Source organism: Scyliorhinus torazame, chromosome 2, assembly GCF_047496885.1.
Source record: "Scyliorhinus torazame isolate Kashiwa2021f chromosome 2, sScyTor2.1, whole genome shotgun sequence".
NCBI classification, from domain to species: Eukaryota; Metazoa; Chordata; class Chondrichthyes; order Carcharhiniformes; family Scyliorhinidae; genus Scyliorhinus; species Scyliorhinus torazame.
In genome coordinates, this window is record NC_092708.1 from 276,528,054 (window position 1) to 276,545,535 (window position 17,482).

A 17,482-nucleotide genomic window follows, 5' to 3' on the forward strand; every position below is an offset into this window, starting at 1 on the left:
CATTCCCTCCTATTATCATTCCATGATAACCGAACTATCCAATCCATAGCTACGGTTCCTCATCTAAAAAGATCCGTCGCTGCATTTCCAATTCCTGGCTTAGCCCCCCCTCATCTGCTGCACCCTCATGGATTTTAACAGTTAAGATTTTAGGGGCGTTGATCTGTTCCAGTGCACCCCGCATTCTACCCATCACATATTTAAGGATGGCTAGGCCCACAAAGATGCAGCCGACAGCCACCACTAAATACATGACCATATTTATTAGCCAGTCCTTCCAACCTCCAAATCCCCAGTTACCCCAAGAGCCAGGATACTGCATTCCGTCCAGGTGATCCCGTATGTGATCCATAAATTTAGTGATGTTAGCGGTCAAGTCCTGAACTCCCATGATACACTTGCCCTGCACTATGGCGCATACCCCACCCTCACGGGCCAGAAGAGAGTCAAGAGCATACCGGTTCTGCATTGCAAACAACTGTAGCTGAGACAATTCCTTGGTTATTGCCCCGAGGGCTCCCAAGGTTTCATTTCCCAAGATGGTAAGGCCACAAATAAAATAATGCCTATTGCTGACAGCCAAGGAACCCCCCACACCTCCCAGTGTCAAGACGCTCAGAATCCCCCACTCGGCTGAGTGGCCCCGGTTGGGTGCGAGAGCCTGAGGTTTTTTCCAGTTCTCGCAAAATTCAGCCGAGACTGCCCGGCGTGCTAACTGATTATGCAGCATCCACGCCGAAGGGCAGGGGACTGTGGTAGGGACTAGAGTCCCAATAGCAATTTGGCGGGGAAATGGGGGTGACAAAACATTGGTCGCTGTGCCATTAAATAAAAAGTAGTATCCTTGCTCCGTGTGCAGGCTAGCATCACAATCAGTATATCGGTTGCGTAAGGATCCCCCAGTAGCCCAGTTTATCCAGCTTTGAAACGCTCATTCGGGCCGCCAAGCAATGCGGAAAGCCCTAGTCCCAACAGTGATATGAGAGACATTCGCCCAGCCACAAAGGAGCTGGAGGCCGGCGTTCAATGGAACGCAAGTGTTGCTGTAACAAACGCATTGGCCAGACGCCTGGGTGATATGGCACCTCCTGTCCGTACAAGTGGGGAACAGACATGTTATATTCGTTTCCACCTCTACCAGCAAACAGCCGTATCCTTCACTGCTGAAACAATTCTCGTACGACCGGGAATCCCTATTGGGAGTGAAGTGGCTAGGTATATACGCCCTCCACCGTTGCAGCCTATCATACTGTGAATGGGAATTATCCCGAGGAAGGGGAAGGCAAATAGCCGGTGGTGCTGAACCCGGATCGTAAGGAAGAGTGACTTGCTCGGGGAGTGGCTCGGAATGCTGACAATGAACCACCGTTTGGGGAGTGCCCCAAAGCGGTGAAACAGAAAATAACCTAGACACCGCTGCGGGGTTCGGGTAGCAGACAACCCGTCCGTGGCCATACAAGCGGTGGTAAATCTGGTAGAAGAGATTCATACTACCCAGGTTTTCCTCAGTTTGGCCTTTAACTAACTCAAGTGTATCTCCCAGTAACCTACGTTCGAGCTGTACTTCCCTTCTCACACGCCCCGTCCTCTCTCTAGCCCCTCTCTCTTTCTCATAGCCTCTTCCTTTGCTCTCCTGACGGCCTGATGTTACCTTTATTGCACCAATCTTAACACATCCAAAATCAAATTTACATGTATTCCAAAAACAAGGCAATGTCCATATAATGTTCCCTTCCCATCGCTGGGACCGGTGCAATTGCTTCATGAGTCCTGCATTCTCCTTAACTTTGACGATCTTCCATGAGTCGATACCATATCCTCGTATATGGGGGCAGCGAAGAACATCACCTTTGCATAGGTGATGTATCCTTGTAGATTGGTTGGGGTTACAAATGTAGTTAATATTCCCCTTTTCCATGTCCGTCGCCAATAACACTCCAAACGAAGTGAGGCCAAATATCACACAGACGGTGCGTAGCCACCCCATCATGCTCCACACCTGTAAAATAGCACTGGGGAAGGGAGGCAGGTTAGTATCCAACCTTTTACAGTAGTGGAGATGGACTCAATTTACAGTGATGAAGGTGGACCCAAGCACTTCACCCCTCCACTTTAACTGCTGTGGGGGTGGTAAGGAGAACTTGGAAGGGCCCGTCCCATCGCGGCTCCGATCCCTTCCTCGTCCAATTTTTGACCATGACATAACTGCCGGGCTGGACTGAAAGTGAGCTAGGTACTGGGGGCGATGGCTGGTGAGCCACGCGGACCTGGCCATGGAGCTCCTTGAGCACCTGCGTGAGGGCTAGAACTTAGGTGGTCATCTCTTCAGTCATATGGTGAAACTGAACCAGTCTGGGAACCTACAGGCTCCAGGGAGTTCTAAGAGGCCTGCCATAAAGAATCTCGGCAGGAGAGAGCCGGGCTGGTCCCGCAGGTGTAACCCGCAGCTGGAAGAGGGCAACGGGGAGCAACTTAAGCCATGTCAGTCCCGTGTCTGCTCTTAATTTAGCCAATTTAGTTTTGAGGGTCTGATTGTGTCTCTCAACCAACCCGGCCGCCTGCGGTCTGTAAGCACAGTGTAACTGCTGGCGTATGCCCAACTGGGAGCAAAACTCCTTGTTAATTTGTCCAATAAAATGAGGCCCATTATCAGAACTTAACTGAGCTGGTATACCGTACCGGGGAATGATTTCCCGCATCAAGGCTTTAACCACAGTAGCAGCTTTATTATCGATAGTCGGATACGCCTCGACCCATCTGCTGAACACATCCACAATGACCAAAACATATTTATAACATTGACACCTTTCCAACTCAATGTAATCCATTTGGAGCGTCTCAAAGGGACCACTGGGCAACGGGGTTTGCCCCAACCCACAAGGGATACCTTTTCCGGTGATATATTGCTGACAAATCAACCACCGATTACTGATACTCTGGGCCAACCCCTGCATTTTAGGGTGCCACCAAGTGTCCAGCAACAAATCACTAGTCCCTCGAGCCCCACAATGAGTTGCAAAGTGTACACATTCGATGACCCATAAAGCCAGTACATCATACATACAAGTCTGATGTGCTGGCGTGGTCCATAAAGAGGAAACAGAATCATATGTACAACCTAACCGTTTCCACATTTGTTTATCACTCTCAGGAGCGTCCTCCTGTAACCTTATGATGTCTTGGATGGTTGGCATTGACTTGTCAGAAGCAGACATATTTATAGTAGATCGTTTAGTCTGACTTAACATTTTAGGCACCATCACTTGCTGAATTTGCGCGGCTGTCCGCGCTGCACAATCTGCTCGTTCATTACCAACGTCAACTGGGGTCTTACCATTTGTGTGGGCAGCGCATTTAATAACGGAAATCTGCGCGGGCATAAGGAGGGCCTGCAGTAGGTCATTAACTAAACCCGGTGGGATATTTCCGTGCCTGCCGAGGTAAGGAATCCCCTATTCTTCCAGAGTTGTCCGAAGTCATGAACTACCCCGAAAGCATATTGGGAGTCAGTGTAAATATTTACCCGACGATCTACCCCAAGTATACATGCACGGGTGAGGGCAAAAAGTTCGGCTTGTTGAGCTGAATAAGGGGTCTGGAAAGCTGCCGCTTCTAGAATCAGACCATCTTGTTCTACAATTGCATAACCGGACAGTCTCCGGCCAGTGGGGCTTACTAATGCACTGCCATCAACATGTCAGGTTGTTCTAACGGAATATCACTCAGATCGTCCCTTATTGTGGTAGTTTCCTGAATCAAGGCTAAACAGTCGTGACCAGGTGCGTCCTCATGGACAGGGGGACCGCTAAGAAAACAGGCTGGATTGATAGTGGTACAATATTTAAATGTCAGACGTGGAATGTTCAAAAGGTATATCTCATACCTATTCTGACGAGCTGCGGTAAGATGCTGAGTCTGCAGTTGCCCCAATAGTGCGATTACCGAGTGGGAGCTATACACCGTAATATCCTGTTGGAGAGTGATATTGGCAGCAACCTGCAAACTATTGTATATCGCTGCCAAGATCTGGGTGCAAACAGGGTGGCCCAACGCCACTGGGTCAAGTTTGGAAGAGTAATATGCTACTGGTGCCTGTCCCCATGTTGCTGGGTGAGTACCGCTGTTGAACATCCTTCCAGAACAGTACAGTATATCTGGAATGGTCGGTCGTACAAGGGCCTCCCGAGGGCCGGTGCTTGTAACAAGGCCTGCTTCAGGCAACGGAAGGCCTCGAGTGCCTCGGTGGTGAGAGTAAAGTTCCCCTCTTCACTAGTGTAAGGCGTCAGCAGCTTTGTATAGACAGCGATGTTTGGTATCCACTGCCGACAATAATTCACCATACCCAGCCAATGACGAACCTCCTTGGCTATTGTAGGGGCGGGGAATTGGCATATTGGTTCAATCCTATTGGGTTCGAGACTTCTTTCTGTGGCTGTAAGTAAAACTCCTAAGAACTTAACCTTTCTCTGAGCCACCAAGACATTTGCTTGTGAGACAACATAACCCAACGAGGATAGGTGGTTCAATAATTGGATCACATCATCCCTATTACTGGGCTTGTCAGGACTTGCCACCAATATGTCATCTACATACTGCACTCGAGTGGAACCATGCTCCAATGTCAAGGCCTGGAGTTGGGTCTGCAGACATCTGGAGAAGAGTGTAGGTGAGTTGACGAACCCCTGTGGCAGTCGGGTCCAGGTATACTGCTGTCCATTGTAAGTGAAGGCAAACAAATATTGGCTTTCAGTTGCAAGTGGGAGGGCAAAGAAGGCGTGCTGAAGGTCAATTATGGCGAAGACCCGGGCTTGAGCTGGAATTTGAGCCAGTATGTGGGCAGGGTTAGGGACGAGAGCATGTAACGGCTGTACAATGGCATTGATTGAACGTAAATCCTGTACTAATCGGTACTGGTCTGGTTTGGCTGGTTGAGGCACAGCAAGTATGGGGGTGTTACATTCTGATTGGCAAGGGACCAAAATACCCTGTTGCAACAGCTCTTGAATTAATTTGTCGATAAACAGAGCAGCTTGGGATTTCAGGGGGTATTGCCGAATGGAAGGTAGCTTTACATGATCCTTAATCATTACCTTAATAGGTGTAACATTTGTCTTTCCCACTTGTGATGGGTATTCCGCCCAGACCTGTGGATTGACATATTCCAAAACATCATGTCCCCAGTGATGCTGCAGTCGAGTGTTAATTGTTTCAGGGACCTCAAAATATTTTATGGCAGTGCCGTCCGGCATGACTTGAAGTGCGTACTCTGTTGGATCCGAATGATCCACTGCCCTCCTTACCATTTGCCCCAGATCCCTGGCATGGTACTGGTCGTGGACCTGACGTGTAATAGGAGGGCTGACCGAAGCTGACTGTGGCCATAAATGTGGTGATATTGTAACAAAATTGGCTGTACCTTCTTTTCCCGTGACTGTGGCTGTAACCTTGACTGGCCATTCGGTCCCAATTAATGGCCGGTATTTGTCCTCCAACTCCCTGTTTTGTCCAGTTCTGTCATAGGCCAGGGTAACGTGATGCAGTGAATGTTCAATGTCTAACGTCCACCACTGTGGGGTGATAGAAATATAGCACTGTTGTCTCATCCTCCATGATTTAACCGTTACCCCCTCGTCTCCGCACTCTAGCTGTAGCTGGAAGATACACAGTAAATCTCGAGCCAACAAGTTACAGTCCAATCCAGTAGTTACTACAAACCGATGATCTGCAGACATATTCTCGTAAGTGACTGTCACAGGTTCAGAAATAGGATACTCACACACCTGTCCTTGGAACCCCGACAAATTCTGCGTGTGGTCGGATAGTGGTAGTCGAAGTTCTGATTGCACAGAAGACATGGCTGCTCCAGTGTCGATTACAAATGAGTGATGTTGATCTCCTCACTGCAGAGAGATAATAGGTTCCCTGTCCGATTGGAGAGTCCTTATGACTAAATTAGCTAGTCAATCCTGTGTTGGGAAAGTGTTTGCCTGGGAGAAGTCAGTGTATCTCGTCTGTCCTCCCCTTGGTGGGTACCCCCTCCTTTGGGTCGGATAATCTCCTTCTGCTGCCTGTCTTTTAAAGGGGCATTCCTGTTGCCAGTGATCTGCAAGGCCGCAATTAAAACATGCATTGCTCCCTCTGTATCTGCCCCGTCCTCTTCTCCCAGTAGACCAATGGCCCCTCAGAGGGGGCAGCGGTTGTAAAACTGTTGATGCATACGGTGGGCCATAAAAAGGAGCTGAGGGTCCCTTTGGGTGGGTTTGGTATCCTCCCCCTCGCTGATCCACCCACCCAAAGTCACAATATTGGGGCTCCTGCTGGTAAACTACCATTTCTGCCGCTTGTTGGGGTCGCAGATCATCCTTTTTCATTACATACTCAGTCTTAACCTTTGTAACTGAGCCTCCTTCCTGGCCTACACCCTCCTTCCAATAAAATCTGACTGCCCTTGCCATCTGGGAAGGGTCGTTCTCTGTCCAATTCATGTTACTACATTTCACAGCAGTAGCCACAGAAGGTGGTAGGCAATGCATTAACATAGCACAATATTGAGGGGAATTCCGACCATTTTGATATAGCAAGTCGCCTGACTGCCCACGGTAGATTTCATTAAAACGCTCCAGAAATTCCTCTGGCTCTTCAATCTTCTTAGGTTTTAGGTCTAAGATAACAGAAAGATTTATGGGCTTTTGAAATGTGCTATTCAACGCATTCAGGATCTGTGTCCTTCTATCGTCGTCTAACGCATAGGCTTGCTGAAGTGCGGCGTGGCTAGCATAATTCAAGTGATTAAGATAATTACGGTACTCTGCTGGGGTTAAAACCTGCTGGACTAGGGCCCAGAGGTCCCTAGAATCAGCTTGATAAATTGAGATGGTAGTTCTCAAGGAATCCACGAAAGCAGCAGGAGATTTTTTTCTATCTGGGATTGTAGCCATAACAGCCATCATCTCACTGGGTGTACATGGGAAGTAAACGTCTATCGTAGGTTGGGCCCCTGCAGTCACCGCGTCCAGGTTTGGTATCTTTCTAATCGGCAACTGTCTCCGAATCTCACCAGGGGGCACTCTAGCTATTTCCTCTGGTTCTTCCAAGACTTCGACGTCTCTCCCTGTCACTAGAGGGAGTTCTTTCTCTTCAAAATCATCTGTTGCAGCTCCCTTTGTTCTCGAAATTTGCGGTTTCTCCTTGGTTTGGATGGATTTAGGTGGTATGCTTAATTGTTTCTGGTTAGGATCAAGCCCTTCTCTCGCTGTCCGAGATCTGGTCCAAGAGCTAACTGGGCTTGCGGAACAGAGCTCCTCTTTCTCTACTGATAGTGAAGATGGTAAATCAGGACCCACACTATCACCCAAAAGGGCTTGAGTTACTTGCATGATTGGAATCTGGGGAGCAGTGACTGGATATAAATTATTTTACTCTGGTGGTTCTGGAATTAGTGCAGACAATGCTACAGGTGCAGTCATAACTTTTAGTGACATTTCTAAATTATTGAATTTATCATTTTCTGTCAATTCAAGGCCAGCCATTGAACTACGTAGCTCATCTTTTGTTTGACCCGTGCCTTTCCTGTCTCTACTTGCGCGTTTTTTGAATGCACATTCCTTTTTCAAGACCTGTAATGTTTTTTGGTTACCCTGTTCACGAATTGGAATTCCCATTTTAAGGGCATTGTCCTGCCAACTTAATAACATGATCTTATCTCTTTCCTCTTGACAATATTGCCTCCATAATCCAATTAATTCTTTTGCTTTCATACTTTGACTCTTTTTCCAGATGTGTCCCTGGATTTTCTTAATAATCTCTAGGTCTTTGGTGCCCCCTAGTGGCCATTCATCCCCCATTTTGCTTCTTAACATTGCTGACATTTTCCTGAAATCCTTTGCTTTATCCGGATACATATCGCATAATATTTGCAGTGGCATGCCTGGATCATTTGTGCTATCCAAGGAATTCCCCATAATCTCAACTAGTCCTCAGAACTGCGTTTTTCGCCACTACAGTCCAAGGGTACAATTTTAGCTTAATCAACTATAGATTTAAAACACTCACACATGGAATTGAATCATCTTCAGATTTAAAAACACTTATACTGGACTGAACCTTCACTACTGAAGTCCCATCAGCCATAAAAACACTTATACTGGACTGAACCTTCACTACTGAAGTACCATCAGCCATAAAAACACTTATACTTGGAATTGAATCATCATTTTAGATGTCCCATCAACCCAAAAGCTAACCCAAGCTGAATCAACAATATGAAATCCCATCAATTACATTTCTAATCCCCAGACTGACCTTTGATTTCGTCGAGACGATCTTTCCGTACCAACCGCGAGTGACCAGACTAATCAGACGATAAGAAGAGGGGAAAAATCAATGCGTGCTCATTTTCCAGCTGTACATTGTGGGCCCTTTTTCCCCATCCTCCTGTTCATAATCAGTCTAATTCTGATTTCGCAGTTGGTCAGAACAGTTATGAGAAATCCCGGGTTTCGGCACCAATTGTTCAATCCCAAGTTTCTTTACCCGTCAGTCTGGCCTCAATAAAAGTCGAGATGGATTTGCAGGTACAGCATTAGTTATTTTATTTAGCTTGCAAGCTTTCCTCAATTCTCAGGAGCACAAAGCACATCCTGCTTCATACACTTCTGGAATCAAGTGAGGCTGTAGAACAAAGGAGTCTGTACTGATACATTCAAATGGCATCAGGTTTCACATACACGATTCCCATAGGTCATCCTATATCCCTCCTGACCTGTTGATATATTCTGATTGGCTCACTTCCAATCCCTTCCTCTGGCCCCTATTACCCAGCTTTTCTCCTCCTTTGGTGGACACACCTCTTCCTTGCTTTGCCATGTGGTCTGAAATTCTTTGTCTGTGAACTCACCAGAATTAGACTGGCCTACCTCTACATTACAGTAACTAATATCTCTGAAGTAACTATTCTATATCACATTCGTCATAGAGGTGTGAAAAGGAATGGGGGCGGGAGGGAGTGTAGAATGTGAAGGGGAATGGAGGGAGTGTAGGGTGTGAAGCGGAATGGGGAGTGTAGAGTTTGAAGGGGAATGGGGAGTGTAGTGGTGTGAAGGGGAATGGGGAGTGTGACGGTGTGAAGGGGAATGGGGAGTGTAGCGGTGTGAAGTGGAATGGGGGGTGTAGAATGTGAAGGGGAATGGGGCGGAAGTGTAGAGTGTGAAGGGGAATGAGGGGGGTGGAGAGTGTGAGGTGGAATGGGAGTGTAGCGGTGTGAAGGGGAAAGGGAATGTAGCGGTGTGAAAGGGAATGGGGGAGTGAAAAGGTGTGAAGGGGAATGGGGAGAGTGTAGAGTGTGAAAGGGAATGGGGAGAGTGTAGAGTGTGAAGGGGAATTGGGGGAGCGTAGAGGTGTGAAGGGGAATGGGGGAGAGTAGAGGTGTGAAGGGGAAAGGGGAGTGTAGTTGTGTGAAGGGGAATGGGGAGCGTAGAGGTGTGAAGGGGAATGGGGAGTGTAGAGGTGTGAAGGGGAATGGGAGTGTGCAGAGGTGTGAAGGGGAATGAGGAGTATAGAGGTGTGAAGGGGAATGGGGAGTGTACAGTTTGAAGGGGAATGGGGGTGTAGAGGTGTGAAGGGCAATGGGGAGTGTAGAGGTGTGAAGGGGAATGGGGAGTGTAGAGGTGTGAAGGGGAATGGGGAGTGTAGAGGTGTGAAGGGGAATGGGAGTGTGAAGTGGAATGGGGAGTGTAGCGGAGTGAAGGGGAATGGGGGGGTGTAGAAGTTTGAAGGGAAATGGGGGGAGTGTAGCATTGTGAAGGGGAATGGGGAGAGTGTAGTGTGTGAAGGTAAAGGAAACTTTAATTTATGGGATCTTAACCTGTCGAACTACGCCAGGTTTGGGGGAAGCTTAGTTGATGAATCAAGTCCTGGCGCAATACGACAAGTTGTAAGATTTGTACTATTTGTAGACTGTTAGTAAGTTGTTCGATTCCTTGTATTATTCGACTGTGTATAGTTGAAGGAATTTATATCATCTCTGCTATTCGGTTATCAGTAGCACTTTGCGAATACTGGAACTCAGCAGAAATTTGCAGTATAAACTCCTCAGGTGCCAAAAAGAATTGTTTTATTTTGTAGTCGCTTGATTACAATTTGAAAGTCATTTAAAAGGCAATTCGTAGACAATTCGAAGCTTTCAGAGAATTACAGACATTATCTTTCTTTGCTTAGGCAGACAGCTCGAAAGTAACTTTTTAAAGGTCAAAGTCTGGCAATGAAACATGAAGAGAGAGAGAAAGCTAATCTTCAGCTAAACTCAAACTCAAAGTCAAAAGTGGACTAACATCACTGACACAGACTGTTAAACTGACAACCCCCAAAAGACATCTCTAAAATGGAGACTAGAATTAAAGGCAAAAACTGACTAAACTAACAGAAAGACAAAAACTTAAAAACCTAAACCCAAAATGGCGGGGAAAAACTTTTTAGTTATACACTTTCATATCTGTCTTAAGTCATCTAATTACACCCCAATATAATCCTAATTGGTTTGGGTTAGACTCAAACACATTTGATTTGATGGCAAGCCGTCCATCTTCAATGTGCAACATCAGCTTTTCTGACCTAGCTGTTATCTGCATTGTGAACAATGGTGCTGTGTATTCAATCCCTTGACCTTGACAATTAGCACAAGACAGTGTCATTATCTTGAAAATATGCATTTGCCAGAACAACGGACTTCAGTAAAAGTGAATTATGCTGTATAATTGGGGCTCAACATTTATGCTTAAACAGCTATCTTTTACCTATACTAGTTGTATTTGAAATACTTGGCTTCTACAGTCGGCCCTTTGATAAATCGAAAAATTGAGATATATCAGAAAAGATTAAAATACATCATTAATGCGATAGAATAGGTAAAAGCGCAAAGAATCATTGCAGTTTTAAACAATAAAATGGAATTAACATTGCAACAGGCATTTCAAAATAATTATTAAAATTATTATACAATGAAAGTTGAACATATGATCTAGTAATAAATGGTAAAATGATTATCAAAATTGATGTCAAGTCTTTGACATCTTCTGGATAATACACAAAAGCTTGTTGAAAGGGTTAATTTTCTTACAGAGACAAAAAGAGGCGTATAGCTTGGAATGATGCCATTCGCATCTTTAAACTTTTTTTTGTCACTCAAATGGACTGGGAGTAAAAGTTGGATTGCTGCCAAATTCCCGTTATCAAATTTCTTTGAACGATCTGTTCTTTTGGCTTTTAATCAAAGATTGTTGGGTTTTTTTTTAAACCAGCTTCCACATTGTTTGAAGTTTTAATTTCCAGGCTAATTCCAAACATTTATTTTAAAATATCAAATACAATAACTTATTAAATATATAACTGAACCAATCTTGTGCTGTATCTTGATTTTCTGTAGATGAATTTGTCGATTCTGTTAAAGGAAACACAGCTAACAAGATATGTTAATTTCTTTAAATTAATAAAGCAACGTTCAGAATGACAGTTTTCTTAAGTTGACAGTTCTTGGCAACTTTTTAGCGATACATTGAGGGTTCTTTAGCTGCTTTGATGGCAGCCGTTCTCTTCTGAGTAAGTTCCCTTTTTCGTTTGGAAATTTTCTGTCCCAAGTAAACATCTTTCTGGGCAATTTGTGCTTTGTGAAAGCTAGCTTTGTGACTGTTAGTACTGAGGTGGTTCAAGACCATCCGTAAATCTTTGTCATGATCATCTTTATTGATAGAGGTTATCAGAACATCATCTTCATATTGGATAATGGTGGAAGGCCGAACAGGCAGTTGCCTGAGATGATTCTGTAAAGCCATGTGGTAAACAGTTGGGCTATTATGATACTGTTGTTGATTAACTGTAAAAGCAAACCATGGTTGTAGTGGCTTAGCCAGTGTTGCTGACCAGAAGCCAAACTGGGTGTGTCTTGTTGGTACGTGTTACATGGTTGACCATGAGGTGGAAATGTATTGTAGTGAACATTGTCTACTTCATTATCATCTCTCGAATCCATCCGTTGTTTTTGATAGCATTTTGCCATCCAGTGTCCTACTCTACCACAGAAAAGACATTGTGGTATTTCCTTACGTGATTTTAATGGAGCAAGGGTACATGTTTGCTCTAGCGCTGGTGGTGAAATTGTAGTTACTGCTGATATTCCTGCAGGTGCTGCAACAGCCGCCGCTGGAGCAGCAGGTAACATGGGCTGGATTTGAGCAATAGGCTGCATTTGAGCAGCTGCAGTGTTAAAAGTTGCCTGATTGTGCAAACCACGATCTATCTGAATGCATCGGTCAACTATGTCTCGGTATGTGCCAGCTGTGGCCCAAGCTGGTAAAACCAAATTCAAGGCAGCAGAAACTCCAGGCTTAACACCGGCTATAAAAGCCGTTTTTAATGGACTTAAAGTGCTTGCATCCCATGTGTCATTTTCCTGGTCGAGTGTCATCCCTGAATATTCCATCCAAGTACGTAAAAATCTTTCCTCAAAATCCTGAATATCTTCATTCTTTTTTTGAAAGCAAGCTGTGATCTTAGACCAATTGGTCCTCGGGGGGCGAAATTGTAATAGCCAATTCTTGATTGTTAGCCAACCACCTTCTAAATTTTGCAAATCGTCTCCAAGGGCAACTTCTACTTCATTTCTAAGGGTTGAACTTATACGAGTACCTAGCATGATAGTCAGAATTTGTACTCCATCAAGTGGGTGGAGACTGTAAATGGCTTGTAATCTGTGAATTCCATCCCATGTAGTCATACCACCCTTTTTAGGGTGTGGAAGACCCTTGGACCATTCGTCAATTTTAGAAGGATCAATTTGTTCATGAACCCATTGGTGGTCAAATATGTTTCTAGTGATAGTTTCACCATCTTCTTCTATTTTTTTGCTTCCAACTCTAACCCGTTTGCGTTTTAAAGGGGCTAGTCGAATTGCTTTAATATTTTGTATTGTAGGAACACTATCTTCGTCTGATTCATCCGACAGAGAAAATGATTTATTTTTAACAATTGATCTTGGCTGTGCAATTGCCGATTGTGCCACTAGGTGGGTGGTTTGGACTGCTTTCTGAGTTTGTTCAATCTTTTGTACAGAAAGCATGTTTGTCAAAGATTTACAATCTTCATTCACGCTGGTTATATTTCTTTCTAAAACACATCTTTCTTTCACTAACTTGCAATTTTCAAGTTCAATTCGCTCAGTTTTTAATTGCAATTGTCGGTATTTTGACTCCACTTCAAAGACTTGATTTTGGAATTCTGTTATTTGAAAAGATAACTGCTGGAGTTCAGAGGTTTTGTTTTGCAAATCTGTTTTAATTTCATCATGATGCTCAAGTTTGGATTTTGCAACTCGTAAATCTGTTTTAATTTCATCATAATGCTCAAGTTTGGATTTTGCAACTTGCAAACCTGTTTTAATTTCATCAGAATGCTCAAGTTTGGATTTTGCATCTTGCAGTTCTGTTTCAAGTTTGGATTTTGCATCTTGCAATTCTGTTTTAATTTCATCATAATGCTCAAGTTTGGATTTTGCAACTTGCAAATCTGTTTCAAGTTTGGATTTTGCATCTTGCAAATCTGTTTTAATTTCATCATAATGCTCAAGTTTGGATTTTGCAACTTGCAATTCTGTTTCAAGTTTGGATTTTGCATGTTGCAATTCTGTTTTAATTTCATCATAATGCTCAAGTTTGGATTTTGCAACTTGCAAATCTGTTTTAATTTCATCATAATGCTCAAGTTTGGATTTTGCATCTTGCAATTCTGTTTTAATTTCATCAGAATGCTCAAGTTTGGATTTTGCATCTTGCAAATCTGTTTCAAGTTTGGATTTTGCATCTTGCAATTCTGTTTCAAGTTTGGATTTTGCAACTTGCAATTCTGTTTCAAGTTTGGATTTTGCATCTTGCAATTCTGTTTTAATTTCATCATAATGCTCAAGTTTGGATTTTGCATCTTGCAAATCTGTTTCAAGTTTGGATTTTGCATCTTGCAATTCTTCAACAACTGTAATTAATTGTTTTTTAGTGGACCTATACTCATCATCGCTTCGCTCAGTAGTTAATTGCAACTGTTGGTATTTTGACTCCACTTTAAAAACTTGGATTTGAAATTGCTGGAGTTCAGAGGTTTTGTTTTGCAAATCTGTTCTAATTTCATCATAATGCTCAAGTTTGGATTTTGCAACTTGCAATTCTGTTTCAAGTTTGGATTTTGCAACTTGCAATTCTGTTTCAAGTTTGGATTTTGCAACTTGCAAATCTGTTTTAATTTCATCAGAATGCTCAAGTTTGGATTTTGCATCTTGCAAATCTGTTTCAAGTTTGGATTTTGCATCTTGCAATTCTTCAACAACTGTAATTAATTGCCTTTTAGTAGACCTATACTCATCATCACTTCGTTCAGTATTTAATTGCAGCTGTTGGTATTTTGACTCCATTTTAAAAACTTGATTTTGGAATTCTGACTCCACTTTAAAAACTTGATTTTGAAATTCTGCGATTTGAACATTTAACTGCTGGAGTTCAGAGGTTTTATTTTGCAAATCTGTTCTAATTTCATCATAATGCTCAAGTTTGGATTTTGCATCTTGCAAATCTTCAAGAACTGCACTTAGTTGGTCTTTAGTGGACTGAAGCTGATGATCACTTTTATTTTTAACAATGATCTCTTGCTGACTGTGTATCTGTCCCGTAATTACCAGGGACCATTTTACACGTTCTGCACCGTGTAATCGTGTGCATTTTCCCCATGCTCTCTTGATATTATTGAAGGACCACTGTCCTCTGGGGATATCATACTTTGATTCAATTTTTTTTGAGGTTTCACATAGGTTAAAATGTCTACGAGTGAAAGATCTACAATCCCCCAACATATCTTCAACAGAAACATCTGGTATTCCAGCACCCCTCTTGGATGTAGTGGGGAGTAATTTTCTGTCTGCTAAAGGCTCTGAATCTACACTTTGAATTGGATCAGCCATAACTTTTCTTGATCGCTGACTGCCGTTTTATTTTAGTTACTGCAGTGACTAATCTTCCAGTCACGTCTGATAGTCTGACCGAAGGCACTTGATTTATTTAACACAGTCTATAAAAAATGTTCTTTTCAAGGGTCGAAGTACTGATTGATGCGGCTTTAAGACTTTTAATGGGTGAAAAAGATATTTCTTACCCCAGTCTAGCCGTGGGTTCCGGCTGTCTTCTGGGCCTCCTCCGATTATCTCCGAAGCTTCCCGAAGGTTCCCGATCTCCTCCGATTATCTTCGAAGCTTTCCGTCGTCACCTGGGCCTCCGAAGGTCGTCCTCAGTACTCCCCCCCCTACTGCCTGACTACGCCAATTAAAGAAACTTTAATTTATAGGGAATCCAACTTGTAATCAGAAGATTCTAGGTTCGACTCCTGCCTGGCTCGCCAATTAAAGGAAACTTTAATTTATGGGATCTTAACCTGTCGAACTACGCCAGGTTTGGGGGAAGCTTAGTTGATGAATCAAGTCCTGGCGCAATACGACAAGTTGTAAGATTTGTACTATTTGTAGACTGTTAGTAAGTTGTTCGATTCCTTGTATTATTCGACTGTGTATAGTTGAAGGAATTTATATCATCTCTGCTATTCGGTTATCAGTAGCACTTTGCGAATACTGGAACTCAGCAGAAATTTGCAGTATAAACTCCTCAGGTGCCAAAAAGAATTGTTTTATTTTGTAGTCGCTTGATTACAATTTGAAAGTCATTTAAAAGGCAATTCGTAGACAATTCGAAGCTTTCAGAGAATTACAGACATTATCTTTCTTTGCTTAGGCAGACAGCTCGAAAGTAACTTTTTAAAGGTCAAAGTCTGGCAATGAAACATGAAGAGAGAGAGAAAGCTAATCTTCAGCTAAACTCAAACTCAAAGTCAAAAGTGGACTAACATCACTGACACAGACTGTTAAACTGACAACCCCCAAAAGACATCTCTAAAATGGAGACTAGAATTAAAGGCAAAAACTGACTAAACTAACAGAAAGACAAAAACTTAAAAAACTAAACCCAAAATGGCGGGGAAAAACTTTTTAGTTATACACTTTCATATCTGTCTTAAGTCATCTAATTACACCCCAATATAATCCTAATTGGTTTGGGTTAGACTCAAACACATTTGATTTGATGGCAAGCCGTCCATCTTCAATGTGCAACATCAGCTTTTCTGACCTAGCTGTTATCTGCATTGTGAACAATGGTGCTGTGTATTCAATCCCTTGACCTTGACAATTAGCACAAGACAGTGTCATTATCTTGAAAATATGCATTTGCCAGAACAACGGACTTCAGTAAAAGTGAATTATGCTGTATAATTGGGGCTCAACATTTATGCTTAAACAGCTATCTTTTACCTATACTAGTTGTATTTGAAATACTTGGCTTCTACAGAAGGGGAATGGGGGGAGTGTAGAGTGTGAAGGGGAATGGGAGTGTAGAGGTGTGAAGGGGAATGGGGAGTGTAGAGGTGTGAAGGGGAGTGGGGGGAGTGCAGCGGTGTGAAGGGGAATGGGTTGTGTCGAGGTGTGAAGGGGAATGGGAGTGTAGCGGTGTGAAGGGGAATGTTGGGAGTGTAGAGTTGTGAAGGGGAATGGGGGGAGTGCAGAGGTGTGAAGGGGAATGGGTTGTGTCAAGGTGTGAAGGGGAATGGGAGTGTAGCGGTGTGAAGGGGAATGGGGGGAGTGTAGAGGTGTGAAGGGGAATGGGAATGGAGAGTGTAGAATGTGAAGGGGGATGGGGTGAGTGTAGACGTGTGAAGGGGAATGTGGAGTGTCGAACATGAAGGGGAATGGGGGGAGTGTAGAGTGTGAAGGAGAATGGGGGGAATGTAGAATGTGAAGGGGAATGGGGAGAGTGCAGAGTGTGAAGGGGAATGTGGGGAGTGTAGAGGTGTAAAGGGGACTGGGGAGTGCAGAGTTTGAAGGGGAATGGTGGGAGCGTAGAGGTGTGAAGGGGAATGGGAATGGGGAGTGTAGAATGTGAAGGGGGATGCGGGGAGTGTAGACGTGTGAAGGGGAATGGGGGGAGTGTAGAGGTGTGAAGGGGAATGGGGAGTGTAGAATGTGAAGGGGATTGGTGGGAAGTGTAGAGTGTGAAGGGTAATGAGAGGGATGTAGAGTGTGAAGTGGAATGGGAGTGTAGCGGTGTAAAGGGGAATGGAAATGTAGCAGTGTGAAGGGGAATGGGGAGAGTGTAAAGTGTGAAGGGGAATAGGGAGTGTGGCGGTGTGAAGGGGAATGGGGGAGTGCAGAGGTGTGAAGAGGAATGGGGGGAGTGTAGAGGTGTGAACGGGAATGGGGAGTGTAGAGTGTGAAGAGGAATGGGGAGTGTAGAGTTGTGGAGAGAAATGGGGAGTGTAGCAGTGTGAAGGGGAATGGGGAGTGTAGAGGTGTGAAGGGGAAAAGGTGGGGGAGTGTAGAGGTGTGAAGGGGAATAGGGAGTGTAGTTGT